Source organism: Cucurbita pepo, chromosome 15 (genome assembly GCF_057944985.1).
Source record: "Cucurbita pepo subsp. pepo isolate OVF chromosome 15, ASM5794498v1, whole genome shotgun sequence".
In the NCBI taxonomy this organism is placed as follows: Eukaryota; Viridiplantae; Streptophyta; class Magnoliopsida; order Cucurbitales; family Cucurbitaceae; genus Cucurbita; species Cucurbita pepo.
In genome coordinates this window covers 6,485,608-6,500,746 of record NC_141812.1, presented here as the reverse complement: position 1 = coordinate 6,500,746, position 15,139 = coordinate 6,485,608, and the positions used below count along the sequence as shown (strand labels likewise).

Below are 15,139 nucleotides of genomic sequence, written 5' to 3'. Positions count from 1 at the left end.
GATGATAAGAAGATTCGGAAGCCATAGAGAAGAAAGGATCAGGGTTGTTAAACCGAAAGGGCTCTGATACCATGAGAATGTTTGATTAATCCACCACACCTAAATGGGGGTGAGAGTTCTCTTATTTATAATCATTTACAGGATACAGAAATATGGTAAATTACAAATAATATGGAAATAGTAATAAAAGGGAAGAATAATAAATGAATGCAATATATTTGCCTTTAATAAGAGGGCAAATATGGTAACCCGTAATGTAAGGCAAATATCTAGATATTTACCTTATAATGAACGATCAACTATCCTTAACAGTGACTCTTGTAAAACGAAATTAAAAGAGAGAAAAATATAATAAATGTTGGATTTAGCACAAAAGATTTCGTTCTATAGCCTCCATAGGAGAAGCCAACAACCGTTTATATGTCCTTTTCATTACTGTAAATTTTTTTTTTAATGATAGAATGAATATTGAAAAATACTTAAGAAGTGACCCCACTATTAAGGTCGGGAAATGCACGTATGCAAATATGATTTTGTGTCTTGTGGATTAAAACATCATGTTTTCGCTTTGGCTCTAATTTCATTTATCGGTTGATTTGGATGCATTGTACTTTTCTACACACTCCCCACACGCATGCTCTCTGCTTGGGTTCTAGATGCTCTACTTTATTTTTCTATTGAGGATAAACCTAAACTATAATAATGAGGGATGTATAAATTCTCAAGAAGAGAGGAGCATAGATGATCCCAAGACCAACTAGATTCCGTAAGGGAATTGAAAGTTGGGTCTACGGTAGATCTCACCTAAACCGTCTCATCATAATATAATAATCGCAATCATAATATAAATAATTATAACAATAATTTTTAGATTACTCTCTTTCTTGTCCTTCAAAATTGAGCATTTTCTAAACATTGTTACTATATCACACTACTCATCTTTTTAAATATAAACTAACTGCACACCCGAGACGAGAGTGTGCATGAACTATGGAGCTATAGAGTTCAAGATAGATTCGAGTCTCGATTTTTGACTCATGATGTCTTTGTCATGTATATTTTTCTTTATGGTATGTTGTTATGAATAATTTGTTGCATTAAATAGCTTCATGTGGAACGAGCATGTCAGTGTATCTTGTATTCGTATGATATACTATGACCCGAAACCTTAAGAGGCACACAAACTAAACAAAAATATCGTTTATTTATTATGAGAATCTAAATACAGGGTCACATCGATCAAGTTCTTTATGATCATCTTCATTATTTTGATTAGTTGTTGAGAGGCACTTCTTTGATCTCCTTGTTGTCTTCTAAATGAATGTTCTTACTCATCTTGTGAGACTTGGAGTTGAAGTTGAAGGGATGCTTCTTGCCATGACAGAAGCAGATGTTTAATTTACAATCACAAAAAACATTATCCCTGCAATCATCTGAAGTCCTGCATGAAATACCTTTAAGATAGCTTCCTTTTGTGCCTAATGGTTTGCTTGTGCCTGCATACATAAACAATTTCCAATCAAATTTGAGTAATCTAGTCACGTGTTGTAACACCCTAAAAGTGAAGGAAAGCCACCTATGCATGACCCAAAAGATCCCAGGAAAGAAATTATGAGAATTAAGCAAGGAAACGAGACTTAGTAAGTCATTTCTATACCCTAAGGAGTAATCTTAAGGACTTAAGACCTTTGGAGAATGATTGGAATGAAAGCATAAGCGAAAGGGACGAAAATGTCATTTTTCCAATATCAAGGATCTTGCGAGATTTTTAATTCCTTATCTAGAAGGAATTTCAAGATGTTCAAGACCGGAGAAATGACCAACAAGAGATGAAGAATTTTTAGGAAAATTATGGATTTTTTGAGAAAATAATAATAAAATATTCGAAAAGTGGCAAATTACCAAAATACCCTTGAAGTTAAGGATAATTACGGATTTACCATTCTGCTAAAAAATCAGAACCTTCACAGTGCCTTCTGCACAAAATCCTTCGAATGTTGAGTCTCAGCCGTTGGATCACCTCCAAACTTGTATATATTCTAGAAAACTCACGGATCGTCACATCCAACGGCTAGGATTCAAAACCAACGTCGGTGAGGCTCTGATCGAAATAGATATTTCCAACGGATTTTCTAGAAAATCCAACCGACAATTCACGATGATTCTGGAGCTCCCAATGTTAGTTTAAGTTTTCCCTATAAATTCTGTAGTTGGGGCAATCATTTGGAACAAGAATCGAGCAAGGTCGAGCACCTAGCTGTTGGCAATAAGTGTTTAGATTTTGGGTCTCCTACTCTCAGGTTCTTCCAAATTCGAGAGCAATTCTCCACCATTTCCTTTCAAACTTGTTCCTATAGCTTCTAGACAACATTACCCACAAGTTTTACGAAGGAATAGAGTCCTGAGAGTGCCTAGAAGCCATTCGCCCAATCCAATCTGCCATTAAAAAGCTTCAAGGAAAACTCAAAATTCCAATCCAAGGGTATACAAGTATTCTTCGAGCAAGGACGACCCCAATAGGTTTCTGCACCTCCAAGGAATGTTTTCATAGAAGACTGCGAAGAGAAATAACCTCAGAAACGTTCCCAATTGAAGAAAATCCGTTTCGGGCTCAAATTGGAGGTAAGTGTCGAATTCATATCTACGGCAACTTTTTCTTCAAATTAAGGATTCCTTTAGCTTCAGAAAAAAGAAGATGAGTAACTTTGATGAAGGAATAAAGAGCTGAAACGTCAAAGAACAAGATACCCAAGAGATTGTAAATTGGAGGCGTCGGGTAACTTGCAGACCGAGAGTGATTTCTCAAAATTAAGGTCCTACACTCAAAGTCATTCCTCCAAACTAATTCCTTTAGATTAAGGGAACAATAAGGAAGAGGTTTCGTGACGAAATCGAGCCTAAAAAACCCCTAGAATCGGCTACCCAATAAGAAATCCTCTGTTTTTACTCCAGCGAGAAATCATATTTTGGACGAAATTTGGAAGCAAATATCTTAGGCTACAATCCGATGAGAAGGTAAAAAATCAATCCCTAGCTCTTCCTTGTCACACCTTCTTTAAGTTTTATGAAGGAATCGAAGGGACGAACAGTGTGATAGGAGTTGGGGAGGGCGAGTTTACGACGGCGGTGCAAACGGTCGCACGCGCCTTCTCCCTGTCTGGAGGAAGAAGACGATGACGTGGGCGGTTCAGTTGAACTGGCCATGTCAACCCAAAACTCAACCTTCCCTCGGTTTTTCTCAATTTTAACCCCCTTCCAGATGGATTCTCATGAAAAACTCTATGGTTCCAGAAAGTAGACATAATAAGGAGTGTGTGAAAGGAAAGTTGAGGTAAATCGGGTATCGGAAGGTCAAGAACAGAGGTCCTGAATGTCGACAACGAGGTAAGTAGCCACCTTGGATTTTTTTGTTAAGAAATACTTGCAGGAATCGCTTGGATTTTCATATGAACACCAAGTACGAACTAGGATTAGATGAAAGAAAAACTCAAAGAACCGCGAGTTAAGACCTTAAACCTATCAAATTGCTCGGTAATTAGGTAACATTAGAATAACCCACTAGATGAACTCCGCTGCCTATAAAATTTTAATTCTGAGCATATTATAGCATTTTGAGGTTCTAAATGAAGTTTAGTAGTCATTAGATAAGGATAAGTGGGTAAACCAAGAAATGGTGCAAAATGACCATAATGCCCCTAAGGATATCTACCTACAGTTCCTGACCTAGATGACCTCCAAATGCTATGAAACCCTGAAGTAGATCCTATTTTATGATGTTTGATGATTTTGTAAAGTTGAAAGGGATTGGAACACGTTAAGTAGCAAAACCAAGAATTAGGGGTGAAATGGCCAAAATGTCCCTAGGACTCTTATGAGATTTCAAGGTCTATACGTGCTCCGGATGATTGGCTACTTCTTATAAGGTCGATTATGAAGGACATGAAGATAAGTTTGAGGTTTCAAGTTGATTGGAGTAAGTTTGGAACCTAAACCAAGTTAGGATCCAAGAAACACCTAAAGGAAACACCACAAGACTTCAGACTCTTCTAGAACCCTCTAAAGAACTCCCTAAGAATCTATGACCTTCTAGAACAACTTACACTAAGATGGGTTCATATGGTTACAAATACAAGTTACAACTTATGTCTCAAGGAATTAAGGACCTTAGAAACTTACAAGATTAAGAACCAAGAACAAACAACACACAAGCTTTACAACTACCCAAGCAAGAAGAATGCTAGGTACCACTCAAGGACGAGGGATCAAGGTCCCCAAACTCAGAAACAGAAACTCAAGAATGCTAGGTAATACTCTAATCATGTCCAAAGTGACCCATGACCTCCCACCAAGCGGTGCCCAATAATTCCTCTTCTAGGTGGGATGCCTTGCACCATGTTTCCTTTGCAGGATGTCATGCCTCAAGTTTCCCTCACCTATTAGAGATGCACTGCAGACTTGCAGGATGATGTTCAAGTATGCACCGAGCAAGTGACCTTTATGGTCTATCAAGGGGAGTAGTCTAAGGTCACGGAGGAACAAGAAGAGAGTAAGTTACCTTATCCACGAATCAAGAACCTCCTAAGACCTCCCACGGTACAGCATGTTCATGACTTAGACTACGCTACTTGGAACGCATGAAGCCTTTAGCGTAGTAAGCAGACTGTATTATAGGGCAAGCCCTTGATGCAGTATTAAGACTACATCGCTTGAAACGTAAGAAGCCTTGGATGTAGGATTTCAGATTATGTCGCTTGGAACGCATGAAGCCTTGGGCATAGGTTAAGCAGACTGTATTATAGGGAAAGTCCTTGATGTAGGTTTTCAGACTATGTCGCTTGGAACGCATGAAGCCTTGGGCATAGGTTAAGCAGACTGTATTATAGGGCAAGCCCTTGATGCAGTTTTAAGACTACATCGCTTGGAACGTAAGAAGCCTTGGATGTAAGTTTTTAGACTATGCCGCTTAGAATGCATGAAACCTTGGGCATAGGTTAAGCAGACCATATCAAAGGGCAAGCCCTAAGATGCGGTAAGACTACGTCGCTTGGAACGCATGAAGCCTTGGACGTAAGTTAAAGCTGTGTCGCTTAGAACGCATGAAGGCTTGGACGCAAGATTCTCAGGTACATGTCAAGTGCCGTAAATCCTAGGGGAAGTGTCTTGGAGAACGAATCAATAATAGAACAAGAACCAAGAATACCAAGAACAAGAGAAAGATAAAGGACTAGAACATGGATCAAGATCCTAGTTCTAAGGACAAGAACCAGGAACAAATGACCAAGAACCAAAAACCATAGTGCTAAGGCCCTTAAAGGAAAACCAAGGTTTTAGGGTTTAAGAACCAAGGTCCTCAAGAAAGATCAAGATAAGAACCCTAAGTCAAGAACAAGAATTAAAGGGGCTTAAGTACTTAAAACAAGAACAAGATCAAGAACAAGCAAGAACAAAGAATGTGGTACCCTAGCATATCAAGGACACGATTAAGAGCCTACAAGTAGGCTACTTACTGAGTCTTGTACTCATTCCTTATTCTCCAATTTTTTTCCAGGTAATAAGGAGCTGGTCGAGGTCGGGAGCGGAATCTGGAGCAGGTGCCATAGACTAACCTCACCTGTCGTCTCAACCCTTTTATTTTAAAATGTTTTGCGTCTGGTCCTTATTCTGTCTTTTAACTATTATGTTGTATTTTAAATTACTAATGTGCGCACACTATTTTGGTATAATGTAAATTATGTTTTAAATTTTAATGATTTTATTTCGCAAAAAAATTTACCCGTCTTTTTGAGCCATCGCATCAGCCATGTCCTTACAGAGAGCTTCATTTGTGTAAATGAGTGCAAACAATGGCCAACAATTCCTTGAGTGTACACGTGAATAAAGTGTTGAGTGTTCACGTGATAAAGTGTTGTGAGGTCTTTTGTATTTTCTTAACCTACTTTTGCAGCAAAGTTTTACAAATAGATTCGACCATGAATCCTCTTGAAGAAGTGGAGAATGATACGAATCAAGACATCTCAATCATGGAATGCTTTTAAGGAAATATAAGCTTAAGGAAGATGAGTTTTATTTATCCTAGTTACAAATTTTTTTTTTGGATCTCACTAATGTATTTTATGAATTTTATTCACATTTAGGTTACATTTACGGTAACAACAAGGAAAAAAATAAAAGAGTTAGCGATCTCGTGGGAGCAACCACCCTCGCATCAGAAATCTCGCGATAGACATAAATGCATTTTATGACTTTTTATTTCCTTAATGCATTTTCAGTGAGCGCCAAAGATCTAGTAGAAGTAGAAAATAGGCCAAAGAGACAAAACCGATAGACTTTTGGATCCAGGTTCAACACGGGTGGCCCAACAAGCACTAAATCACTCCCAGCAGCGCACGACCTGAAAAGGACACTCTTCGAGAAATGCATGTGTGACCTGACAAACTAGTCATGCTCTTCTCATGTGCAGCGCACACGCTTCCCACGTCAGTCGCAACTCACACGACTCGTGTGTCAACTCCATCATCATTTGTTTTCTAGTTTTTGGATATATATGTTTATTGTCATTTCTTATATGTTTTCGATTTATTTACGAATTTTATTTTTATTATGTAAGTCCATGGGACTGATGAAACATTTAAAATGAATATTTCCACATAAAAAGATCACATCATGCATATGGTACGACTCTATTTTAGTAAAAAAATAAGATCGTTACATTTTCATAGTGGTTAATTATAGTCCTAAAAGTATGAATGACACAACTCTTAAAATTTCTCATTTTCATAGTGGCTAACTATAGTCCTAAAAGTATGAATGATACAACTCTTAAAATTCCTAGGGGAAGGTTAAGGGTTTCATGCTGAGGCTATATATAACCACTTATGTTGTCTTGTAGACTTGAAAAAGGTAGTAAAAAGATCATTTATGCCTTCTTTTAACTAAGTAAGAAGTTTTTTTTTGTAATGCTATGTAGTTTAGGATGTATGTTTAGTATCATCTAAGCTTGACATGATCGATCTTGCCTGCGGAGTGATTCAAATCTCAAACAAGTATTTTTTTTCTCTGAGATATTCAATCAACAAAGTAATTCGTTATCATGAAGCATGATTTAACTTCGGTTTGATGACGGAGACTCCTCGTGGAGGGACACTGAAAGAAGGACAATCAAACCAAAAAAGATAGGTGAGTGATGTGTGGTTCGCTGCCACTTTTATGTATTGTAGGATAAGTAGTGTCCCTTATTTTTGCTGACTATGTTATTTCACATGTAGTATGATGATATCAAAGCTAGGTTTCAATCGTGGGACCTGTGAGTTATGGGCCCACCACGCTTCTGCTGATATTAATCATTTTGATCTCTAGCTTTCATCATAGATGTTTAGTTCACTTATGGCAAACTTTGAGACAGTATATAAAAAGGTATTAACGGCCCTTTAACCCTTATATCTATCTCCATGACTTGAGACATTCTAACTTTACTTTTGATATTTGTACTACTTTTTCTATATCTGTGCTACTTTTTTTTTTTTTTTAATTTAATTTTATTATTTTTATTTTTTTATTATAGTAGTATGATTGGGTGTCCTTTGCTTTTCTTCGTCGCCAGATAGCTTTCATCTATGCTTTCCGTTATGATGTTCGATGATTTGAGTAGATTGTGAGTCGTACCTGATTGGGGGGCTCTCATCTACAATGAGATGCAACGTGTTGTGTCGCACATGATTAAACATGCATGCATAGGCGGCGTGTGTGGTCAAACAAGTTTGAATTCCACATAAGTGATGTTTGAATTCCACATAAGTGATGTTTGAATTCCGAAGGAAAATCCTGCCCAAGGTCCAACAAAGACACAAAGCCGGTGAAAAATGTGAATGGGGATTGAGTACTCCTAAAGGTTTTAAAAAAATAAAAATAAATGACAGTTATGGGATTAGAAACCAATCCCTTTTTAAACCAGAGACTAAATCTAGCACCTTGGACCACTAAGCCAAACTATCCCAACAATTGTGTTTGGACTACTAAGATGCTCGAGCTATCTCAAGACATGAGATTGCATCACGATGCATGGGTCGTGTTGTTGGGAACCGAGATGACCATGAGATGCAATGTTGTTGTGTTACAAATGATTGAACATGCATGCATACGCGGCGTGTGCGGTCAAATAAGTTTTAATTCCACATTATTCATGTTTGAAACCCGTAGGCAAACCCTGCCTAAGGTCCAACAAAGCCACAAAGCCACAAAGCTAGATGAAAAATATGAAATAGAATTAAGTACTCCTTAAGGTTTGTCATGATCGTGTCAAGATCACAAAGCCGCACATTTGAAAAAGTATTGACTTTGACACGATGCACTGGTCGGAGTTGGGCTAGACTCTCTCCATATTAGATGCGTTTTAAAACCACGATGTTAACAACGATAAATAAAAAGTCAAAACAAACAATATGTGTTCGCAGCGGGCACGAGGCTTTACAAAAAATTAAAATAAATGACAGCTATGGGATTTGAATCCATGCCCTTTTGAACCAGAGTCGAAGTCTAACACCTTAGACAACTCGACCAAACTATCCCGACGAATGTGTTTGGACAAATCAAGATGGTCGAGCTATCTCGAGACATGAGATTACAATACGATGCATGGGTTGTGCTGTTGGGAACCGAGATGACGATGAGATGCAACAATGTTGTGTCGCACATGATTGAACATGCACGCATAGATGGCAAGTTTTAATTCCACATTATGTTTGTTTGAATGCGGAAGAAAAACTCTGCCTAAGGTATAACAAAGCCATAAAGTCGAGTGAAAAATGTGAATAGAGGTTGAGTACTCCTTTAGATTTTTCGTGAGCGTGACAAGATCACGAGACACTGGTTGGAGCGTGACAAGATGTGCCTTGACAAACCAAGATAGTCAAGCTATCTCTAGACATGAGATTGCAATACGATGCATGGGTCAGACGATGAGATTGAAAAAGTATGATTATGACAGCTGTGGGATTTGAACCCACGCCCTTTCGGACCAGAGCCTAAATCTGGCGCCTTAGACCACTCGGCCAAACTGTCCCAACGAATGTGTCTAGAAAAACCAAGATGATCGAGTATCTCAAGACATGAGATTGCATCACGATACATGGATCGTGTTGTTGGGAACCGAGATAATGATGAGATGCAACATTGTTGTGTCGCACATGATAGAACATGCACGCATAGGCGGCGTGTGTGGTCAAACAAGTTTTGATTCCACATAAGTGATGTTTCAACGTTGAAGGCAAACCTTGCCTATGGTATAACAAAGCCACAAAGCCGAGGTGAAAAATGTGAATGGATATTGTGTACCCCATAAGGTTTTTGGCTAGCGTGTCAAGATCACGAAGCCGCACATTTGAAGAAGTATGACCGTTACACGATGCACTGGTCGGAGTAGGGCTAGACTCTCTCTATAGTAGACGCGTTTTAAAATCATGAGGTTTTTATAATATGTGCTAGCAGCGGGCTTGAAGGTTAACAAAAAATGAAAATAAATGACAGCTGTGGGACAACGCCCCTTCAAACCAAAGCCTGAATCTGACACCTTAGACCACTTGGCCAAACTGTCCCGAGAGATGTGTCTACACAACCAAGATGGTCAAGCTATCTCGAGAAGCTATCTCGAGACTTGAGATTGCATCACGATGCATGGGACGTGTTGTGAGGAACCGAGATGACGATGAGATGCAACGTTGTTGTGTCGTACACAATTGAACATGCATTCATAGGCAGCGTGTATGGTGAAACAAGTTTTGATTCCACATTAGTGATGTTTAAATGTCGAAGGTAAACCTTGCCTAAGGTCCAACAAAGCCAGGTAAAAAATATGAATGTAGATTAAGTACCCCATAAGATTTTTGGTGAGCGTGTCAAGATTAGAGGCCGCACATTACACGATGCACTGGTCAAAGTAGGGTGAAACTCTCAATATAGTAGACGCATTTTAAAACCATGAGTTGGACAGCACCCAAAGAGTATTTAAAAGAGTATTATACCGACCTTGTAGTTGATGGGAATGCTATTTATTGTTGGTATCAGAGCCAGGTTTCGATCCTGGGACCTGTGGGTTATGGGCCCACCACGCTTCCGCTGCACCACTCTGATTTGTTAATTAATATCATTTTGATTCCTAACAGATGCTTTTAAAACCGTGAGACTCACGACGATACGTAACGGGCCAAAGTAGACAATATTTGCTGGCGGTCAACTTGGCTATTACATAACCTAAATCACCATAAGTGAATTCATTCCAAGGAATCTTATGCTTACACTCTTCATTGAGAGCGGTAGTTATCCTTCGAGAAATATACTTTGGAAGTCCTTCAATGAAGTGCATCATATCTTGTCATAACCTTAGTTACAATTATATCTTTGTACCATCAGAAGTAGCTAACTTTTCGCATCTTATAATCATAAGAATTTTCTCAAACGTTCAGTATGGATTTCTAGTTGGCCTACGACAAACTTTAAGACAATATATAAAAGGGTATTAATGGCTATTCAACACTTATATCATTCTCCATAACTTGAGATATTCCAATTTCACTTTTTATATTTGTACTTCTCTTTCTATAGTAGTATGGTTGAGTATCCTTTGCTTTTCTTCGTCGGAGATATGCTTCTCCAACCCATCCTTGAGTACTCCTGTGAAACCAAAAGTTACAATTTGAGAAATAGCGTGGTCAAACTTACCTCGAAGACTATAGGCGCTAGCTCCCATCAACATTTTGTTGATTACATTTACAACTAGATGACCGGATAGACCATCTATATTCCACTTATGTATGAATGTTCCTTCATAGGTGGATTGAGTCATTTGAGTTTTTTCTTCGAATGGAACATCGGGGAAAGAGGGCTTAGGATACCAATTTTTCTTCATCTAGTTTTTTGGACTTTGTTCTCTAATTTAACAATTTTGTTGATGAGGTCTAGTTTTTTTGGGCATCTTTTCTTCTTTGGAGAAATCATTTTTAAAATTTTTGAGGTCATTCTCATATGGTTCATCATGACACTAAAAATTTAATTACTTAAGGTTCTATCAAAATTGAAAGATTGTTTAACTTTTCTTCAATCAGAGCAAGTGCCTCTTCTGTTGAGCCGAGACTAATTTTGTCTAAAATAGCTGGTATGAATAAAAGAACTTTCCTCAACTTTTGCTAATCTCACGCCATTAATATTTGCAATAGTTTTTTTTATTTCTTTTGTTGTTGTTTTTCCTTGATTTTTTCTTCAATCTTCTTAACTTGTCTTGCAATGGTTGAGAGAATCTTGTTTGAGAAGTTATTTTGATGTTGGATATTTAGGATATCCTTCGAGGTTGTAATGCATTTTTAAGGAATTCTTTATCAGTGGACAATTCATTTGTGATAATATCGATCTGGTTGAAGATAGATGTAGTATCCAATTCGGTTTGAGTTGGAGATCTGGGATTGCCCTCATAATCGACTAAAACTACTTCTTTGTTGTAATCAACCGGCTCTATTTGCATAGACTTTGACATGTTGATTTTTTATGGAGATCTCGAGATTCATGAGGTACTAGATCTCGAGCTTAAGAATCTTTACCTTTGGAAAGAAAATTTAATTTTCATTGAATTTTACTTTTACGCTTTCCATCATCATGTTCGATGACTTGAGCAAACTGTGGGTCTTTCTTGATTGGAAGGCTCACATATTTAAGGATCCAGGTAGAATTCTTAGTAATCTGATCCCATGAAAGGGTTTTGGAAACAGGTTGACGATTTCTCCAGATTTACCTCTATGAGAATAGTAAGTTGTGGGGGAGACATTTGAATGCTTCTGATAAGATGTTAAGGTTCTCTATGTGAACATCAAACATGAGGGCAGAAAGGATATGACGATCCTTTAACGAAAAGTAAATAGTTTTGATATGTCTTTCGACAAATGGTCATTTACAAGATCTGCCACAAAGGAAAAACACTGAATTTCTCAACTCAATGTCTAGGCTACTAGCAGTTTTAGCCCAGACATCTTCGGTAGGTGATTTTTAAAAGATTCTTCAAGGGTCCGCCTCAATCGGTTTAGCGTCTTCTCCTTCCATCATTGAAGAAGAACACACAATATATGACCTTAATGATCGTTCTTAGATTCACATCCTCAAGGTTTGTAACAACAAACGCCACCGACCACAATTGTCATTTTAAAATGATGATTCCTTCGACACTATGAGTCATTTGAAAATTTTATATTCCATCATAAGTTTTTGGCATGATTATTAGATTATGACATGTTTAACAAGATTTGCGTGAGGATTGTTATATGGTTGCAATGGCACATTACCCCTGTCCTATAAAATGTGGCCCTTATTTGCATATTTTTCCAAGCCACAATTTATGCCTGAGCTAATGATTGATCTTAATCTTAAAATAGATAACAATTTCTATGGTTGATGAAAGAAACAAGAAAGTAAGAGATGGCATAGGTGTGCCAATATTGCTCCCCAACCCATGGTGAGTATAAGTGCAAAATTAACTGTAAAAAGACTTGATATAACTCTACTTTTGGAGAGTTATCAAAAAACGAAAAAAGAAGAAAAAAAAAAGGTTGAAATTAACAAAAGAAGAGACGAGGAGAATTATCATTGCAATAATGAAAGCAAAGTTGAGACTAAGTTTGTTTGCGATTATGTTGTATTGTAAATGGTTTGATGGGATGAGGTTCGTTTCATTGTTGTCCATCCCATTGTATAATCTTTGGGACAATATTCAATTAATTTGCCAATATGAATTTTAGAAATACAACATTAAATTGGATGTTATGAATTTAATACACTAAGATTACCATTTACAAACTTAATGTAAAGACCACAAAAGGATGCAAGTAATGAATTGGGATCAAGTTTTTATTTCTTCAAAAGGATGGAAAGAATTAAAAAATATATATATATATCATTTTAATCTCACCCCTAAGAAATATTTTTCGGGTTGACGGGTTACAACAGCCCAAGTCCACCGCTAATAGATATTGTCTGCTTTGATCTGTTACAATAGTCCAAGCTTACTGTTAACAATAATTGTCTTCTTTGATATGTTACAACCGTCCAAGCCCACCGCTAAAAAATATTATCCATTTTGAGCCGTTACATATTGCTCTCAACCTCACGGTTTTAAAACGTGACTGCTTGGGAGAAGTTTCTACGACATTATAAGGACTGTTTCGTTCCCCTCTCCAACCGATGTGAGATCCTACAGTTACATTTTTATTATACTTCGAAGTTTAGTTTTCATTTGGTTATTGGTTCGAATATTTTACATTTTACTCCTAATTGTCACTTATGCTCAGTTTGGTCTTTAGCATTATCTTTTGGTTAATTAATTTAAAATAATTATGATGCTCATCCATTTTGTATCATATCGAAGAGATTCCTAGGTTCGGGCAGAAGAAGCAATGTCACTCGATCACTATCAAACTGACTGCAATCTTTTTTGTCCGTGAGGATCCCAATCCAAACAGAGCGCCTTCTACTTCTAATAGGTCATGAACTAGATCAGAATCATTCTAATCGAGTCCATAAGAAGTGTTCCCATTTTATTCATCGGGTCCGGATAGAGACCAAAGGTCTTGAACGATCGATCCAGCAGAACAACTCAAAAAATAAAAAAGTATCGTTAATTTCTTCATAAATTTTTTTAAAAATTTATTTAATTCTTTTAAACATTTATAGATATTAACCTTTTACAAACCAAAACATCGTAATTAGTAAAAATTCATGGATGAAAATGTAAATTATGTGTAACGTCTTTAATATTAAGGTATGCAATATACATATTATGAGAGTTTTCAAATGTTTTCATGAAACCTTGGAGCCTTTATAGAAATATTTCAAATATTTACTTGACAATAAAATTTAAATTAATAGTTATGAATCATGTTTTTAACAGAAAAAATGTTAGGACTAAAATGACTATTTAAAAAAACACCATAAGTGACCCTATTGTTAGGATAAAAAAATACACACATGTAAGTCTTTCAATGTCTAATGGGACCTAAAATCATATTCTGGTTTTAGGCTTATTTAAGACAAGGTCGTAGTACCGGACTAGTGAGGAAGGTGAAAACATCAACCATGTGATGACTCCAGTATTTTTGTGTATTAAAATGCATCTACTAATTTTTTTTTTATGTTTTCGGGTATAGACAAGGTCGTGGCACGCGAGAGGGACGAGGAGATTGAACTGATTCTGATCTTTTAATAACTTTCATAGTATTGTAATTTTTTTTTTAATGAATTGTGCTCATCTTATAGAGTGAAAAGTCAAAATTAAGTTGTAGTCTTGTTGTTCGTTGTTCGCTGCCACCACAGATTCCTTTTTCTCCCGCACATAATCTCACACTAAAAAGAGAGAGCATAGAGCTTTGACTGGTCCTACTAACACAAAGTAAGGACTTGAGCATGAAGTGGCTAATCAAGAATGCTCTGTTTATTGTTTTTAGTTGAAAGATTTGGATTTTCGGCAGCAAAGACACTTGCCTGTAAGATATATGACAACTAAAGTATAACTACTCAAGCCCTCCACTAAGAGATATTGTCCGCTTTGGCTTGATATGTATCGTCGTCAGCCTCATGGTTTTAAAATGTGTCTATTAGGAAGAGGTTTCCACACCCTTGTAAGGAATGTTTCGTTCCCCTCTCCAACCAATGTGGGATCTCACAATCCACCCCTTTGAGGGCCTAACGTCCTCGCTAACACACCGCCTGGTGTTTGGCTCTGATACCATTTGTAACAGCCAAGCCCAACTTTGTCTGCTTTGGGCCATTACAAATGGTACGAAAGCCAGTCACCAGACGACGCAAAGACTAGTCGGAGTAAGGCTAGACCCTCTCCATAGTAGATGCGTCATAAAACCTTGAGGCTGACGACGATACATAACGGCCCTATAAAACGTTCTATAAAACGACGGAATTCACGCAGTCATCTCTCATCTACCTCAATCGCTCATCCACAATAATCATACTCGAACTCATAAATCATAAATGAAAAGTAATTTTTCAATTTAATCTAATATATAATATTGAAATACATGGTTTTATCACAGTCTTATTCATTTGTGTAAAGCATATTGCAATGAAAATAATGGTATTTATTGAATAGTTGTTG

The 15,139-nt window shown here is 37.2% G+C and overlaps 1 non-coding gene across 1 annotated transcript; it reads right to left on the bottom strand.

Moving 5' to 3' along the window:
- Window positions 1-8,977: 8,977 nt before the first annotated feature.
- Window positions 8,978-9,057, bottom strand: TRNAL-UAG (transfer RNA leucine (anticodon UAG)). The gene has a single exon. It is a non-coding gene; the product is annotated as a tRNA-Leu (tRNA).
- Between the last annotated feature and the right edge of the window lie 6,082 nt (window positions 9,058-15,139).